At 37.9% G+C, this 20,145-nt stretch overlaps 1 long non-coding RNA gene across 1 annotated transcript; it reads left to right on the top strand.

The window, feature by feature from the left end:
• The first annotated feature begins 5,101 nt into the window (after nt 1-5,101).
• On the top strand, nt 5,102-19,102 carry LOC144433572 (uncharacterized). The gene is made up of 5 exons (XR_013480795.1): nt 5,102-5,151; nt 14,727-14,805; nt 15,730-15,868; nt 17,896-17,988; nt 18,446-19,102. It is a non-coding gene; the product is annotated as an uncharacterized LOC144433572 (long non-coding RNA).
• The last annotated feature ends 1,043 nt before the right edge of the window (nt 19,103-20,145 follow it).

Raw genomic sequence — 20,145 nt, 5'->3', positions numbered from 1 at the left:
GTACCGATTTTTTTCAAACTTGGTACAGGGGCAACATGCTATGGCATACATATGCACGTCAATTTGTTTTATGATACGATCCAATATGGCCGCCTAGCAGCCATTTTGTTTGCGAATTTTCCCTGTCTAAAGCCATAATTCAGACATGCTCACACAGATCTCATTCAGAGTTGGTATTAGGACAGTGTTCTATGGCATATATGTGCATATTCATTGTTGTCATGATACGATCCAATATGGCCACCTGGCAGCCATTTTGTTTGTGAATTTTCATGTCCAAAGCCATAACTTAGACATGCTTGAACAGATCTCATTCAAAGTTAGTATTAGGACAGTGTTCTATGACATACATGTGCATATCCATTTTCATTGTGATACGATCCAATATGGCTGCCTGGCAGCCATTTTGTTTGCAAATTTCCCATGTCCAAAGCCATAACTCAGACATGCTTAAACAGATCTCATTCAAAGTTGGTATTAGGACAGTGTTCTATGACATACATGTGCATATCCATTTTCATTGTGATACGATCCAATATGGCTGCCTGGCAGCCATTTTGTTTGCAAATTTTCCATGTCCAAAGCCATAACTCAGACATGCTTGAACAGATCTCATTCGAAGTTGGTATTAGGACAGTGTTCTATGACATACATGTGCATATCCATTTTCGTCATGATACGATCCAATATGGCTGCCTGGCAGCCATTTTGTTTGTGAATTTTCCATGTCCAAAGCCAACTCAGACATGCTTGAACAGATCTCATTCAGAGTTGGTATTAGGACAGTGTTCTATGACATACATTTGCATATCCATTTTCATATTGATATGATCCCCCATACCCGACCAATCCTTTATTGTTGTAGGCATGTTCCATGTCCGACAAGCAGACACAACATATCTAAGTCTGTTTGATTTAGGTTCACAAGTGTTGTTGCATGATCAGAGTAGTGCTAATTCCTTAAAACCCAATCATAGCGGGGACTATGTCATTCTCAATGGCTTGTTTACTTTCCAAATGATAATCAACATGTTGACTTGTCTGCTTCCAAATCCCAATTGTGTGCCGCACCCCTATAACTCTTTGTATTTTAAGTTGTCTGAGTGTACATTAAAAATGTCATGTCAACATGAGAGAAATGCCAAAGCAACTTCAGTTTCCCTGTAAGTTTCAGGATTGCTCCCATAGATGTCCCAAGTCAGGACGGTTTTTTAGGACATACCTGTATACACAGACAACAAAATGTCATAGCTCCTACCTGAAGTAAGGTTAATTAGAGTGTTTTATGTAAACAGTGTAAATAAAGTATCTTACACTCTTCAGCATCACCAAGTTGGAACTGAGGATTCAGACTTTTTTTTATCTATCCATGTAGTGCCTAGAGTGCTTTGTATATTTAAATTACTAAGTCAGGTATTCAATACCAAGTGTGTAGTACATATATATACACACCTGATAATTTTTGTAAAGGACTTTATTTAATAAGTAGTCAAGATCAGTACTGCAACACTTCATAAGATAAATGTTGATAGAAATTTTTTTATTGAAACTGAAATGTCTTTTCATGTTTTTTTTGTGCAGTCATCAAGCGCAGCAAAATTTCCATTGCATATATGTTTTGGGACACCTACAGACAGGAGTTTGACACTAAAATTCAAATGTGTAATAGTTTCTCAAGCACCATATGTAGACCCAAGATATTGCTTGTCTTTCTGTCTTTCATCGTTCAGTAATACCATGGTAAACTACAGCAGTCATCCAAGTCAATTGTGGAGGTCAGGGGTTATCCCACAATGGAAGATTTACTAAGCCATGATTGACAGAAAGGAGCAAATTGGTACAAGAAAACAGATCAAACCAAGATATCTCTTGGGATTGCACATGATGCTTAAAAAAACCCATGAAACTTTTGAATTTTAGTTAAACTTTTGTTTGTAAGTGCAGCACAGGACAACTGTACTATTATGATACATTTCATAATTTTAAGTATATGGATCTTATGTGTGATGATTTTTTGAAATAATAGCTGAAAAAGTAAATAGAAAGGAAATTGGTGATGTTCCGATGTACAGTCATTGTATTATAATTTGATGTAATGTTTGCATGATAGATATATTGCTTAGAATTTTCAAACCACAGTAATAAATTCTTACTTGAATGGTGGCACAACTTAGTTAAGGAAAATAGACACGTTATAGAAGGTATACATATATATCTAATCATAATGCTGTGCATCTTCAAATCAATTTCTACAAAAATGATCAGAAAAACTACCAGTGTAAGTAGAAATCTCAATTCTAGGCAGTGAGATGTGGGTAATAGTCCTAAGCAATGACACGTTTAGGATCTGAGCTATCAAACTAATGACATATGAAGATTATGAGAGTGGTTTGATTTATTTGTCATAACCTGTGTGTATTATTTCAGGACAAGTATTATGCTACACCATATAATCACACTGATACAATAATTTTATCTCAATGTTGATGGAACATCTGATAATCTCCATCAATTCAATTCAACCTGTAATTACTTGATAAAATATTTGCCATGTATCCTGGTTACATATACTTTTCCATCAATAAGACTTGTATGAAATTTTATTTCAAACATTTCAAGAAGCAAGTTCGGGGAAGTTGTCATTCTCAAGACTATTTGGGTATTTTTACCATCTTTGTAGCGAATACAGCCGACATTCAGATTTTCTGTAAGTATTACATTGTATCAAATACAGTAATAAAATTATATTTTGTAAATAGGCATTTAGTATTTCAACTTGTTTATAATTTGAAAACGTTATACATACATACATACATGCATACATACATACATACATACATACATACACACACACACACACACACATACATACATACATACCGGTACATACATACATACATACATACATACATACATACATACATACACACATTCATACATACATACATACATACATACATACATACATACATACATACATACATACATACATACATACATACAAACTACTCTTTGTAAGATTTCATCTGCAGAATGGTCTTTGCAAGATATTACAGTCTAACACAATCAAATCAGCCCAACTCAATTTAAATTTTGAAACCCTCAGACAACAACAAATCAAACATTTGCCCTACAGCATGCCAAAACAATGAGTGTTTCATAAGAGACAAAAATGGTAACTATAACAGGTAGACAAGCAGATATACACTTGACAACATACTAGTTATAAACTACTCAAGTCATGCATGATCACCTAAACAAAACAATCAATCAGTCACCCAGACCATCTATTCTGTGCTTTCATCTTATCTGATTACCTAAATGTAAGCCTAAAAAATGAGCAGTGTTAAAATAAGTAAAAATTTAGAAATCTTCCTACAAACTGCTATTAAAGGGCCACAAGCTGTGTTGGTGTGTTTTTGGTTATAATTTTTGTTGCATATTCAAAATGTTATCGCAGTATTGTACTTATGCGGAAGCATACTTATGGTCGATGTAGGCTGTGATTTTAGGGTCCGTATCATCAAATACCATACCACATTTACCTTGCTATGTGTACAACTACAAACACAAGTTTATTACTTATAGATGATTCAATACACCTCATGGTATACAATATTGAAAGTGTGTTATTACATGTATTAACAAAACAGTTTCAAAAATGGTCCAGTCGCAGCTGGTACAGTTTTAAAGAAAAAGGATGTCATGTGAATTCACCATGAAATACTGGGATGCTGCACGAGATAAAACGTGGTTTCATCCACTCTCACTCGTGTTGCATCGATCAAATTGGCATCGACCCTAACTTATGCGGAAGTGACGTGTAAGACTTGCAAATTCTGTGTATGTACTGTTGATTACTTCTATTGTTCTGAAGAAAGTTGCCTACCAAGTCGATGTCTCGTATGTCACTTCCGGGTCAATGCCAACTTCGTATTGTTAAGTGAACGTGAATAAAAACCAACATATATTTAATAAACAACGTGAATTCACAAGGCAACCTTCCCCTTAGGTATATATGTAGTAAACAATGTATCTCGGTCAAGAACATATGCCCTGAATCATTATAAAGGAAAGATCTTTTTAATGTAGTTTAAATAGTGCATTTACAATTAGATTTCTGACACACAAATACAAATACAAATACAAATACAAATACAAATACCTATTACATATTTATCACAGCCTATTTCTCAATGGTATAATAACAGGCACATAATTACAATCTTGGGTGACTGTTACCACTTTTAAGAATTGACCAGAAATATCTATATAGGCATTACGTCAGTAGAAAAAACAGAAAATACTTTTTCTGTTTGAAATGGCATTGCATGTTTTGAAAATTGTCGAACCAAAACCCGCTTAACGGCTAAGTTAAGCGACTTATTCAGTTCAAAAGCTGCCATATTTGGAACTGGGCTAGTAATTGTAATGTATGCACCGTTTGGTAACATTTGAAGCACGTGGCCTAACAATGATTCGGCAACAGTGATGGAATCTGCGTAGAGTGGCATAACAGTGAAGCCGCCTCCACGTGCAGGCCAGACTATGATAAACCCTAAGATGACAAGATTTCCCATTTCATCTTGTTTTACGGCGGCAAATGTATACACACCATCCCCACTACACCATAACTTGAGAACATGGGGCCAATTACAAATTTGTGCATCGTATGTAATCAGACTATCAAATGGATGCTATTTGTTGGTACAATGTCGAACTCTTCAGGTAACTTTCCAATTAAATTTGTGTTAAACTCTTCCTGTCATTTCGTTTATCTCCATGTCAATTACCTTTACAGTATATGTTTTACTGTATCTATTTGCCAGTAGTCTATTGCCGGCTATCAAACACACATTTCTATCACCAGCGTATGGTGTGCAATATTGGTCAAACAGCAGCCTTTGTATACTACGAAAGCCGCTGAGGGCCATCGAAACCGTACTATAGTCTGAGCAATAATGGAACAACCCATCAGGACGCCATCAACGATAGAGGACTGACTGGTATATAAACGTATCACCCTGGAAAATCTCGTAGGACGAATTATAGCAAGTGTTGATGCAAGACATACGAATTAGTATATTCAAGCCTGCATCGACACAGCCACACCAAAGACGAAGTTGTTTAGCCTGACGTTAGTCAGTTCAGGTAAGACAACATAACCTCGGCTTTGATTACAACAATTGGCGTAGTCGCTCCCGTATCTGAGTGGTTATTCAGAATTTTGCAAACTTTTAGTTGTGGTAAACTTCCTTGTACTGGGGTGGGAACGCCATCTTGAATTTGATAATTGACGGAGGGGCCAACCAAAAAGTCAAAACCCGGGTGGCTCCACACTAGTACACGGTGAATTACCAGTTTTCATTTAGAATTGTTTGGTGTTGCATATTTCGGTTAGTGGACCTCGTATTTTGTGATAAGACAACATAACCTCGGCTTTGATTACAACACATCTGTGATTTGCAAGAAAAAGTTTTATTTTTGGAATTCTGACCAGAAGATCAGGGCCAAGGTCAAATTATTATACTAACAGAAAGATCATATTTTATAATATAGGGGTAGACACTTGAATTGTGTCTCTATGTTGTATAGTTCATAAGAAACTTCCAATAACTGATATTTTTATAACAACATGGCCGCCATTTTGTCTGTAAGAGCGCCCTCTATAGTTTGCACCTTGTAGTATGTCGTAAAAATCAGTAATAGACAAAGAGTAATTCTTATTAGTGTAGGAAATAATCAGAAAAACAACCTAAGTTTTAGTGGTAGAGCCAAGGACCTAGAATATATAGTTGGAATTTTAATCACTGTGCTGTATTTATGCATAATATTAAAAAGTCGTATAATTTCCAAAAGCTACTCATTTGGAATGTCCACCAAGCATTTTTGATATTAGAATAGCATTATACATCACTGGTGAAAATATCGTTTGGTACCACTTTTTGACAGTAGACATTTGTAATGTGTTAAGGCATGTATTGTTACAGCCTAGCTGCTAGTAGCTAAAAGTGACCGCAGGTCGCATAATGTCAAAGGTGTTGTTGAGGTCTTCCCCGAGAGGAATTGCCATGTCCTTGTCTTTTATTCGGTATTCGGTAACTTCCGAGCGCAGATTCGACTGTAAATGCTGCTATTCGTTTTTCGCTGGAATTGCTGTCATGTCACTTAGGGTATAGAGTGGCGGCTATCATTCCACTTTTTAGCTCCGCTGTCAGCGAAAGCTGAAAGCGTAGCTTTAGGTATAGGTTGTATAGAGTATAGAGAGTAGAGTGAATCATAGGTGTCCGTCAAACTTTTATATTTTCATTATTTTCTCCGGAAGTGACAGTCAGGTTTCGGGTTGTCGGTGGCCGAGCGGTTAGCTCGTACGCCTCTTACCTCTGCAGTCTGGGTTCGAACCCGCCTGGTGTTGGCTGGGTTTGATTTAAAATTTAACTAGGTCTGCATGTAAGAAGGGTGATGAATATTCATTAGTCTTGATGCGTTTATTAGACAAGGTGGTTAAGAAAGATTGTCAAGCAGGTATTTCACGTGAGAGAACACTTAAAGAGAAGTTTACAGAGGGGGTGAATGATGAATATCTTCGTAGAGAATTAAGACGCTTAAATTCAGATATGTCTGATATTCCATTTTGGGAATTTCGTGATAAAGCTATATTATGGTTAGGTGAAGGTGCGACATCTCGTAGTACTAAGAAAAGTATGGTGTGTGAAGCCACCACTAACGTAGCACGAGTCAATGACTCTGTATCGTCTGACCTAAAGCTTTTACTAGAAACCCAAAAGAAACAACAGCAACAGATAGATAAATTAATGGAAATGATATCAAAGAAAGGTAAAGGTGGAGAAATAGCTCAAGAGTCGAGTCGAGATTCGAATAGTAGTAGGAAAAAGCTATGTTTCAAATGTAGTAGTCCTGATCATCTTTATCGATACTGCCCTCAACGTCAGAAATCGAATAATGCTAATACACAACAATATCACAGTTCTTCAGGTGTTAATAATCCTAAACAGTCAACAAACTAGGATCTCTTGCTATGGGGAGTCGAATGGTGAGAGAGAATTCAAACGACTCAGTTAATATGAATGTGACTAAAGAATTAATACTAGAACGTGCTGTAGGCACTTGTCCTGAAGCCGACATTTTGTTTGGTAATTGCCCTACTCGTTGTTTGTTAGACACGGGTGCAGAAGTTTCAACAATAACAGAGAGTTTCTTCAATAGATATTTAAGGAAACAAGGTACAACAATACAAGATACTACTAGTTGGATGCGCATTACTGCTGCTAATGGGCTTGAAATTCCCTACGTAGGTTATCTTGAACTCAATATTACTGTATTAGGTATAGAATTCGAGAACATGGGCGTGCTTGTGGTGAAAGATTCTCTAGATCAAACAGTTCGTGAGCGTAAGGATAAAGTACCTGGCATTATCGGTAGTAATATATTGCGACGTATACATGATAAGTTAGAAACATCGTTAGGATCTGACTTCATACCTAATATAATCAGTAAACCAGAAGGGAAAAAGTGGTCTCAGGTTTTGATGCTTTATGAAACAACATGCCAACCCAGCAAGGTTAAACCTGATGGACAAATGGGGTTCGTAAAAGTGGCGAGACGAAAACCTGTGGTAATTCCCGCGAGAACTGTTAAGAAAGTGGTTGGTAGTGGACGATGGTCTAAAGATGGTACTTATACGGCGATGGTTGAACGAATCCAGGTAGCAGATAGTGCTTTACCCAAGAATTTGTTGTTGATTCGATCTTATGGTGAAGTCCAATTTGGTCGTGTACCGGTAATGATTGCCAACATAGGGAACGAAAGTGTCGCTTTACAACCTCGTGTTCGACTTGGTATGATTTACAAAGTGGACGAGTTAGATAAGGATAGATTTAGAGATTGCTCAATTCAACAAGTGAGTACATCTGAAGTGGTGCTTGGAGCTAAAATTGGTAACGATCGTGATAATTCAGAGAATGAATCATCCAATCACAATTTAGAGTGGCTTAATAAAATTAAAGTACCCTACGAGGAATTTACTCCTGAACAACAGAAACAGTTGAAAGACTTGTTAGTAAAACATCAAAGTGTATTCAGTAAAAGTGACAATGATCTAGGTTACACTGAGACTATAAAACATCAAATACACACGACTGACGACGTCCCAGTTAAATTACCTCATCGTCGTATCCCTCCTCATCTACAACCCGAAGTTAAACATCATTTACAACAATGGTTATTGAATGATGTCATTCGTCCTAGTTCTAGTCCGTATGCTTCACAAGCTGTCCTCGTGAGAAAGAAAGATGGTGGTCTACGAATATGTGTTGACTTTCGCGCTTTGAATAAGAAAACACGTCGTGATGCCTATCCACTTCCACGAATAGAGGAGTCTCTCGAAGCTCTGCGGGGAGCTAAGTATTATAGTTCGCTGGACTTAACTCAGGGTTATTTGCAATGTGCAATGGACGAAAATGACGTACATAAGACCGCCTTTAGAGTTGGGGTTGGTGGGCTCTATGAGTTTACACGAATGCCTTTCGGCCTATGTAACGCCGTAGCCAGTTTTCAACGACTTATGGAAGCATGCTTAGGAGATCAAAGTTATGAAACCCTCTTACTATACCTGGATGATATTTTAGTTTTCTCTCGTACATTTGGAGAAATGATAGAAAGATTAGATATGGTTTTTGATCGACTGAAAAAGGAAGGACTAAAGATAAAACCTAGCAAATGTTACTTGTTTAAAAGAGAAGTAAAGTATCTCGGACACTTAGTTTCTGAAAGGGGAATATCTACTGACCCTGAAAAGATATCGGCTATAGTAGAATGGGAACGACCACAGAACGAATCTCAGCTTAGGGGTTTCCTCGGGTTAGCTGGTTATTACCGTAGATTTGTTCCACACTTCGCTCGTATAGCATCGCCATTACATGAATTGTTGAACGGTCCGAGTGGAACGAAAGGAAAGAGAAAGAACAGGAATAAAAGAAAGAACGTATCGAACTCTGTGGTCATGTCAGTGACAGAAAGATGGAACGAAGAATGTCAGGCTGCATTTCTTGAACTAAAGAAACGTCTTGTTTCAGCACCAATACTAGGGTACCCTGACTTTACAAAACCGTTCATAGTTGAAACGGATGCCAGTTTTAAGGGACTTGGTGCAGTGTTATCTCAGGATCAAGAAAATGGTAGAGTGGTGATTGCATATGGTAGTCGAAGTCTTAAACCTTCTGAGCGCAATATGGAAAATTACAGTGCCATGAAGTTGGAGTTGTTGGCTCTTAAGTGGGCTGTGGCAGATAAATTTCGAGATTACCTCCTCGGTGCGAAATTTGTAATCTATACGGATAACAACCCTTTATGCTATTTGGAGACTTCAAAATTAGGAGCTGTAGAAATGCGTTGGGTTTCTCAATTATCACAATTTGACTTCACTATTAAATATAGGTCTGGTCAGCATAATAGGAATGCAGATGCACTTAGTCGCAGATTTGGACTGATGGAAAATCCGCAAGAAACTATCGTCCAATCAGCTAGCATTCAAATGATATTAGGAACATCTTCATCCAGTACAATCATACCACTTGACTTAAAATTTGCAGTAGAAAATGAAATCATCACAACTAGAATGAGTAATATCAATATGCAACCAAAATCTTCATCTACATTACCATCTATTTCTAGGGATGAACTCATTAAGTTACAGAACGAGGATCCTGTAATTGGTCGTGTCATGCATCATTGGCGTCTGGAACGACTACCCACAAAACGGCAGTTAATGGTTGAACCAAAGTCAGTTAGAAAACTACTTCGAAGTTGGTCAAGATTCCAGATAGATGATGGTATACTTTATAGAAAGATCCGTGATTGTGGCGAAGAAATTCTACAAATCGTACTCCCTTTGTCTTTGCAGTCACAAGTATTGAACTCTCTTCATGATCATGCTGGTCATCAAGGTATAGAACGGACACTCTCATTGGTCAAGACACGGTGTTATTGGTCAGGATTCATCAAAGACGTAGAAAATTGGTGTAAGAAGTGTGACCGTTGTAAATTGGCGAAAGCACCTATGCCGAAAGTTAGACCATTGATGGGCAACCTGTTAGCATCTAAACCACTTGATATTTTAGCTATGGACTTTACAATCTTAGAGCCAGCTACTGATGGTAAGGAGAACGTCCTTGTATTGACCGACGTATTTACCAAGTATACCCAGGCTATCCCTACGAAGGATCAACGAGCCCGTACGGTTGCTAAGGTACTTGTCAATGATTGGTTCGTACGTTTTGGTGTACCAAGGAGGTTGCATAGTGACCAAGGACGAAATTTCGAAAGTAACGTCATCAAAGAATTATGTAAATTATATGATATCCAGAAATCGAGGACGACTCCGTATCATCCCCAAGGAAACGCACAGTGCGAGCGTTTTAATAGGACTTTGCACGATAGATTACGAACACTTTCACATGAAAAGAAGAAAAAGTGGACAGAACACATATCAGAGTTAGTGTATGCTTATAATGCTACCCCACACTCATCGACTGGTTATTCACCATATTTCTTGATGTTTGGCAGAGAACCGAGACTACCTGTCGATCATTTGTTGGGAATTGGTCTACATGATGGTGAACAAGTTACCATAGATGACTGGGTCTACCGTCATGGTTTAAGACTTTCAGATGCTTTTGGTAAGGCTGGCACTAACATGAAAAGGGAAGCTGTATATAGACAGAAGAATTATAATCAACACGCGGCTGAATATCCGATTCCAATTGGTGGGAAGGTGTATTTACGTAAACGAGTTTTAGGTCGAAATAAAATCCAGGATACTTGGAATGCTATCCCGTATAAAGTTGTTGGTAGACCTGATCCGAGTGGAAACGTGTATACTGTTGAACCAATTGACGGAGTTGGAACTAGTCGTAATGTAAATAGAAATGAAATATTGGACAGTAAGGAAATGGTGGATGAAACTATCAAGAAATACGATTCGTCTGAGGATGAATTGGACGTCCCTGTACAGACTAACAAACTTGACGAAAGTGAGACTGACAGTGACGATGACGAAACGTATGTCTTACGTATACCACGTGACGATATTTCATTACCTGATGTTCATTCAAAACCTAGAGAAACTGTTATTGAGTCAGACTTAATTGACTATAATAAAACCACTCCTAATTATATTGTAACTGAAACCTCTAATCATACACACCCCACTAGAAATTCACATATCGATGATCAACACGAAGTTCAGCTGACTGATAGTCATAATATACCTTTGAGACGCAGTTCACGTAGTACTGCTGGTAAACATAGTAATCCGTACCATCTACCCCGTTCTGTTCTCCAACAGTCCCAAGTAGTTGACAATATAGAACATAGTAATCCTCAACCTTCGGTAATTGAACTAGGAAATGTACTTACTAATCTAGGATCAACTTTAGGAGAAGTAATCCTCAAGGGTTGGTTGAAAACTAATAATAAATAACTAGAGAAAAAAAATCTAACCCCTAACGTAGTTTATATAAGTTTTGTTTTGTTATTGTTGTAAGTTTAAATTTTGTTGAGTAATCTGCCGAGACAGCAGAATTTAAGTGGGAGAGAATGTGAGCCAAGATTTCTCGCTCTCTCGATTGGTCACTTGTTGTGTTCGACAGGTGTAAGTTTGGATTTTTACATTCAAATGAGCTTTATAAGGCGAGCCACACCCCATTCGTGACACTTCCAGAACGGGCGCCTTGCCGTAGGTAGTCACTCAATGTCCCTCTCGGTCTAGCCAACGTGCGGGGTAAGAGTTTATGTACTTGTTATAATTCATTATACTTGTGTTACTTTTATTAGTCCCATTTAATGAATTATTGTTCGCCTTATGTATCTGCTTTGAGTTGTGTAAACTTTCGTATGCTTTTCTTTTTTTTGTATACTCATTGTAGGTTTTTTTCTAGTCGTCTATTGTCTACACGTGAGTGTGAATAAAGTCTTGTTAGAGATTGAGTGAAACACGTCTCTTTGCCGCTGTTATTTAGTGACCCCGGTCACACTCAGTTTGACCCTGCCGAACAACGCAGGTTTTCCCCGGGCACTCCGGTTTCCTCCTGCTTCTTCAACACTAGGGCACTAGGGCGCTGCTCTGCGGCGACCATTCAACAAATTTCCGAATTTATTTGGACAAATAAAGATTATTATTATTATTATTAGTAGTATTCTTAGATATTTGGTGTGCATGTTCCCTGGGGGGAGGCTATTCAGATTTGTTCATGCCAAGTTGATCTGTGCCATTTTCAATTTGTTATGATTTTTTTTCATAAAATGTCATTTTCATCATCTCCGTGAAAACTTATTGTCAGATTGCTTTGATATCTGGTGTGTTGATGCGCAGGGGGTAGCTTACTCAGGTTTGTTAATTTCAAGTCAGCACATCTTCATTTTTATTTTTTATGATTTTTTTTTGTAATTTGAAAAAAAAAAGAATATGTTAATGAGGATAATGACCGACGCCATATTGGAAATCATTCGACGAGACTTTAAGTAAACTGCCACTTTTCAAAAGACACTATTGACGTCAAACAAGCAATGTAATATGTGCTATAGTCATAATTCTACGCATTGGGCGCCCAAATGCATGAAGTGACATGCGTTTATTCGAAACAGGGTTGTAAACTTCAAATCCAAATTCTGCACCCTTCTACATAATCAGCCAGTCCGCAACGTCCTTATTTGCATACTCTATCCTGATTCGACCAGAAGCTGAAGCTGACCTCATGTGACCGGGCGATTTTCCACAGCAAGCAACAACACAAGACGTTCTTGGTACTCACTAAAATCTCACTTCAGACCCACTATAAAAATGTGATGTTTTATAACATGTAACTTGTGATTAATTCTATATTGTCGTGCAATTTGGAGTGACAGTGAACCAGAATTAAGACAACTTGCGTAAGGAAGGCATGCGGTTGAAGTTATGCAAGAGCAGTCTAACTGCGGACTGTGAATCAACCAAATTTTGTTTATTGGCCGACAGTTCACATGTAAAGTTAGACGACATGAACTTGTCTTGCCATTTCCAAAATGCAAATATTTGGCAAGTAAAAATAATTAAAATAATCACAACTTTAATTTGGCTTCAGACTTTGCATTATGTTTTGCGTATCTTTCCCCGTTTTACATGTAAATCCGAAAAGGTTCTCTCGTCATGTCATCAGTGATAATACCGCGAGGGCCGAGGGGCTGCTTTGAGTACGAGCGAAGTGAGGCATGTTGAGGTATTTTGTTGAGAATTTAGCTGCAATAATTGTAGCGTCTTGTTGCGGTTTTGTGGTTTTTTTCGTCTGTTTTGGTGACTTTTTAAGTTTTTGTGTTAACCCGCACGTGCGGGTTAAACACAAAAACTTAAAAAGTCACCAAAACAGACGAAAAAAACCACAAAACCGCAACAAGACGCTACAATTATTGCAGCTAGTTGAGAATTATAAATATTGCGAAATGTCAAGTACAAGGTTTAAATACAATGGAATGATGAAAAAAATGGCCGAGTCTGCTGACAGGCGCCGCGCCGGTCACAAGAAACACTGTAAATTCCATCTTTCTTAGTTTCCGTACGGCGACAACCCCAGGTACCCGGATGCACGAGGGACTAACCCGGAAGCAAGTCGTTGTCAGCCATACGTTACAGTGGTAACATCGTCCGAGAAATCGCTGCGTTCAGAGTGTCATTATTCACAGAATTGTTGTTTTCGAGTGAAAACGCGTCTTGAATTGTATAAATCTAACAAATGAAGACATGTCAAGTTATATTTTGAAAGTTGTATCGCTAGTTTGAGACGATTTTCTCACGTACTATCGAGGCTTACTTGGACTTGGACCTTACTCCAGTTCATCGGGAAGTTTAGCCAGTCCGATAATTCTTTCTGGTTTAGTTTACAACACTTTTGATCACGCAGATTTTGTTGTGATGAAAAGAAATTTAAAAAAAAAGATCACTTCAACCATTTCGTTGTGTTTTCTTTATGAAAGGTAATAGAACATGAACGAGTGTTACCACTGTAACGTATGGCTGCCAGAATGACTCTCTTTCTGGTACTTGGCGTGGATTGTCGCCGTCCGGAAACTAAGATGGCGATTAATACATTTCTTCCCTATATATATCTACTCAACTTGTACAAGTTGAATGTTGTTGACTTCGTAAATTTGTTAGAAAATTGAAATTCAAATCGCCTCAAAATTATTTTAGATCCCTAGTTTATTTCATTCATCATTAAAATTTCCCAGGGTTAAAGCTGTAAGACAATGGAATTATTTATAGCCAACCTCAAAATCATCTTTTTTTTTCTTTTTCTTGTGTGCATTTCCCAGTCATTTTTTTCTGAGATTTTGTGCAATTTTTCATAACAGTAGATTTTTGTTATAAAATGGTGACTATGGTATAAAAGTACAATACATTACCAACTTCTGTGTAAAATGTGTTTTACAGTGAGACATCATATGAACCACTAACCACTTTATTGCATCGCTAAAACAAAACTGCATAGTGAAGAGCTGAAGAACTGAACCACTTCTACGTGTCACCAAAATAAAAAATAAAATTAAAAAAAAACCAGCGGAGCTATTCTGACCGATAGGTCGCTTGTTTAATAATAGTGTAGAGAGTGTCATTCAACTTACTAAATGTAGAAAACGGTGTCATTCCAAATTCGTTTTCTGTCATTCGCTTTTAGGATAAATGGTCACAGGTCACTTGATACGCCGCCATTTTGAAACGTCACTGTAAACTCACAAGCAACTGGTCCAGACAAGGTGTGTATTATACCATACATATGTTTTCTAGAATAATGTGTAATTTCTATTTTTGTTACCTTGTGTAGAACCTTTGGGGAGTAGGAGTATTCCTGATCAACGAACTGTCGTGAAAACCTTTACCGCGATACAAAAACAAAGGAATAAACATTTCAAATGTTTGTCTTGAACGTGCTAACACAGGGTATAACGAAATCGCACCAAAGTACAAAACTATTGATTTATATGGTCAACACTTTTTCTATCGCATACCAGATATTCCTCTTCCCAACAAAATGGTAGTGACTCGGGAGCATGTGTTTTTGCAAGAGATGTGGTGGTCTTTTGACGATGTATCGTAGTGAATGTGTATGGGGGGGGGGGGGTGCGCGTAAGGGGTGATCTGCCGTTAAAGCAACGAAGTCTGGCGGTTTAACAACGATGTTGGATGGGAGGGGGTATGTTCCACCGACACCGTTGCCACAAGATGACTTGGTGATCCGGGGGGGGGGGGGGGGGTGTTTTGCCGTTGCCGCAAAAACTTCCGGTGTTGTCCGACGATATTTATAATCGACTTCATGCATTGTAATGAACTGGTTGATTCATAAATCATATTGTATTTATAGAAGGAGTGATTAGAAGGCTATTTATAAATTGGTTTCATAAATACAGAGTATAGTATAGTATAAACCCAGATCTTAGAGTGGGGCAGGTACAGCCCGGGTCACCTGACGTCAGGTCACATGAAGGGCATCAGTCTCTGGCGACAACTCAGTATCGCCACAAAGAGCGCCCCCACAGCTGATTAAATCCAATATCACTATCCAATATCACTATGCCAATGGTGATCATTGTCATTGTCATGTGGTCCATGCTTCCAGTATATTTCAATGCAATATCATAAAAGTGTATTTCTTTTGTGTCTCTCCCCCCCCCCTCCCCCAGAATGGCTAACTTGAACAGTGCCATAGACCCGGATTCGGACTCAGTTGTTCAATTGGCCCCAGATGATGCTGGTCAAACTTTGCCCTTGATGAATAGTGGGTTTAAAGAAAATCAATACGACTTCGGCTACCACGTAAAGGTATTGGTATATTTAATTTCATAATTCTTTTTAGAGTATCAATGCAATAATGACAGCGTCACTTTTCCACTGTTTTAGCACAACTGAACACTAAGGCAGTTCAGTAGAGCTACATAGCTAGAGTGTTGTGTGTGTGTGTGTGTAGATGATCAGGTATGTAATAATTTAGGTTGGGTAGCTATGGGATAGATGATCAGGTATGTAATAATTTAGGTTGGGTAGCTATGGGATAGATGATCAGGTATGTAATAATTTAGGTTGGGTAGCTATGGGATAGATGATCAGGTATGTAATAATTTAGGTTGGGTAGCTATGGGATAGATGATCAGGTATGTAATAATTTAGGTTGGGTAGCTATGGGATAGATGATCAGGTATGTAATAATTTAGGTCGGGTAGCTATGGGATAGATGATCAGGTATGTAATAATTTAGGTTGGGTAGCTATGGGATAGATGATCAGGTATGTAATGATTTAGGTTGGGTAGCTATGGGATAGATGATCAGGTATGTAATAATTTAGGTTGGGTAGCTATGGGATAGATGATCAGGTATGTAATAATTTAGGTTGGGTAGCTATGGGATAGATGATCAGGTATGTAATGATTTAGGTTGGGTAGCTATGGGATAGATGATCAGGTATGTAATGATTTAGGTTGGGTAGCTATGGGATAGATGATCAGGTATGTAATGATTTAGGTTGGGTAGCTATGGGATAGATGATCAGGTATGTAATGATTTAGGTTGGGTAGCTATGGGATAGATGATCAGGGATGCAATGATTTAGGTTGGGTAGCTATGGGATAGATGATCAGGTATGTAATGATTTAGGTTGGGTAGCTATGGGATAGATGATCAGGTATGTAATGATTTAGGTTGGGTAGCTATGGGATAGATGATCAGGTATGTAATGATTTAGGTTGGGTAGCTATGGGATAGATGATCAGGGATGCAATGATTTAGGTTGATATGATAATCATGGTTATTTCTACGGTCAAAGATACAGTTTGTGGATGTCCAAGATTTTAAGTTGGTGGAAAAGAGTGGCGGAATGAGGATAATAGTCAGAAAATGTTGTAAACCGAATGATTTACTTTTGCAAGAGTAAGAGTGGTTCAAGTGCGATGGGATAAGTGTTACCCCCAAATTTCATTGCAGTGGCTTAGATGGGTTATACAAGCGGATAAGGATTGACTTTGGAACATAGTGGCGATTTTTTTTTATATGAGACCGACCTCTTAGGACTTATAGCATTTTTTTACTTTCTGTATGTAAATGGCTGTGTATATTGCAAAGATAACAACATGCTTGGTTAAGCAAGTGACAGAATTTTAAAAAGTGAATACATGTACACCTAGCAACAAGACCACGCCCATAGCAACAAGCATACGATGGCTTATACGCAAAGATAACAACAAGGCTAGTTATGCAAGCATGTAAATATGACAATATTGTTTTTAAATGGCATGGCCGGTCACCCAACAGCTGAAAAACTGTACAGCAACAGTAAATGATGGTGCAAATTGCTGCAATAACAACAATGATGGTTTGGCATGCAGATAAACATTTTTTTTAAAAACCATCAGAAACTAACAGTTGTACTACAGTGTCATTGACGCTATTTTCCTCGATACATACGTATCTAAGGCTGATTGGTATGACAATTTTACTTATGGATATTTTGTTACTGTAAGTTGATGAAAACCACTCACAAAAAGTGTCTCTTGTAAGATTGACAAAACATTGCGTAAAGGAACCTGAAATGTTGTCAAGTGATTGATAGGCCACCACATATCTTGGGTTTAAACAGCGCCTCCATAGGCCAAACTAATCGAATATCTTCTTCACTCTTACAACTATATAGTGTAAACTGAACATTTCTAATATCGATGTATAGATGTATATTTGTAACTGCCAATCATAGCTTATAGAAGATATACAATGAATGTTAGGTCTGGTTGAGTTATACTGATATTTCTATATTTCGGTTTTTAAAAATAATATTTTATGTAATTACTTCAATATGCAGACTGGCTACAAGGACGTATTCAATGAACCGGAGGCAACAAAGAATTGGGACAGTGTTGACAATGCATATAAAAACATTTTCACATATGTACAGGTATGCGTTATATATATATTTGTGTGTGTGTGTGTGTGTACAATGCAGTGAACTATTATCACAGGCTAAAATATCCGAGAGAATTGTATCGAATTTCCAGTCCTCACTTATTTTTAATACCAAAGTGTCCATATGATGTGTTTGTTTTCCCTCTTTATAGGAGCATATAGGTAATCCTTCGAGTTTATGCGAGATATTTTAATCTTAATTACTGCTGTATCCGATGATGACGTAATTCATTAGATGTTTAAGTAATGGTGAATAGCTACATGGAATACAACACTGTCAACAGTGTGTCCAATCATACAAGAACTTATTAATTACAGCTCTCTCTCTCTCTCTCTCTCTCTCTCTCTCTCTCTCTCTCTCTCTCTCTCTCTCTCTCTCTCTCTCTCTCTCTCTCTCTCTCTCTCTCTCTCTCTCTCTCTCTCTCTCTCTCTCTCTCTCTCTCTCTCAGGACTTTACTTATCGCATCTGGGTATTGTTATTCGGATGGATGCTTGCCGCAGTGTGGGGGATAATTTTTGGTACGTGTAATCTCTTCGTGGTGTGGTTTTTGCAGCCGGCAATAAAGGCAACATATATCCCTTTACGTCCACTCTGTAACTTCTATGCCACAATCATCAGACTATTCTTCGATCCATTATTCGAGTCAGTTGCTCGTCAATATGGCGCCATACGAGGGGTTTTCGAAGTCCGTCGTACCGGACCGGGTGCGCAAATAGGTTTGGTTAATAGTTAACATTCGAACTAATCGACCAGTATACCCGGCATGCAAATACAATGTGTTATTCAACTGGATGTCAACAATTTCCATTGCGCACCAATAACATATCGACAGTAACACATGATACAAATTTCAGCCACGCGAGATTTCAAATATATCTTTTAGACAGCTTGTTTTGCAAATGCTGTGAGAACAACAATTCTCTTGGTTTATATTAGGCCTAAAAAATGTTTGGTTCCGGTTACCTGACCCCACCTAGTTTTTCACGCCGACCCTAAACCTTTTTTTTACGTATTCTAGAAAAATATCTGATAAAATTGCGAGACAAAGTGGATGCCAAAACTGACATCAACTAAGAAGACAATATAAAACTATTCTTCCGATCTGTAATGCCTGTACATCTGATGGGAAGAAAGCAATAACACAGATACCATGCTGAAAACCTAACTACCTGAACCACAGGGAACTTAAGCTCAGTTAGTTTTGTTTACAAATAAATACAAACAAACAAAACACAAACAAACAAACAAACAAACAAACAAACAAACAAACAAGCAAGTAAGTAAGTAAGTAAGTCATTTTCATTTGTGAATACAGTTCACGTGTATATCATTGAATTGAAGAAATGGACAGCATGGATATTATACCTTAATTCAAAAATGAAGTACCATGGAATGATTGTAATAATTACGAATCCTACAACGGCTCACCAAGGTTTGTAGACTCACTCTTGCTGTTTGGTGAGGGAATGGGTTAACTTCCATTTTTCAGAATAACATATGTATAGAACTGTGGTCTGACACACTGTGATGGTATCTTTTCAAAATTTATGGCGACAATTAACAAACGTGAGGGAGTTATAGGTCACCGTATTGTATACTATTCATATTTAGTACTTGTTTATCATATGTCATATTACATTACAACCATTTTACCTAAATGAAATAAAGATATAATTGCTGCCATTAAAGTTGAACAAATCATCATTTGGCGCGACAAAAAACCTTACTATTAACATTGCTATATTTTATTGTCTGCATGTAACAGATATCTTACTAACATTGCATTGTCGCAAACCACGGCCTCTTTTACGGCACCGTCCAAAACGCACCGTCAACAGGTGTTATTTAGTTATTTCATTATATGGCAGTGTCGCAGATGAAATAACAGGTCTAGTTTGCGAGAATGTAACATTGCTACATTATGACTGGAACGTGTGTTTTGCAAGAGGTGTACATGTGGCGGTGTTACGACGATGTAGAGGGGGTGGGGTGATCTGCCGTTAACACAAAGAGGTCTTGCGCGGTTTTACAACGATGTTGGGCGGGGGTAGGATGTTCCACAGTTGTCTCAAGATTGTCTGCTGGTCTTACGACGATGAAGGGCTGGGGTACTGTCATTGCCACAAAGAGGTTTTGCATTTTCCGACG

This window comes from Glandiceps talaboti, chromosome 4, assembly GCF_964340395.1.
Source record: "Glandiceps talaboti chromosome 4, keGlaTala1.1, whole genome shotgun sequence".
NCBI lineage: Eukaryota > Metazoa > Hemichordata > Enteropneusta > Spengelidae > Glandiceps > Glandiceps talaboti.
Note: the sequence above shows the minus strand (reverse complement) of the source record. Positions and strands in the feature narration are given on the sequence as shown.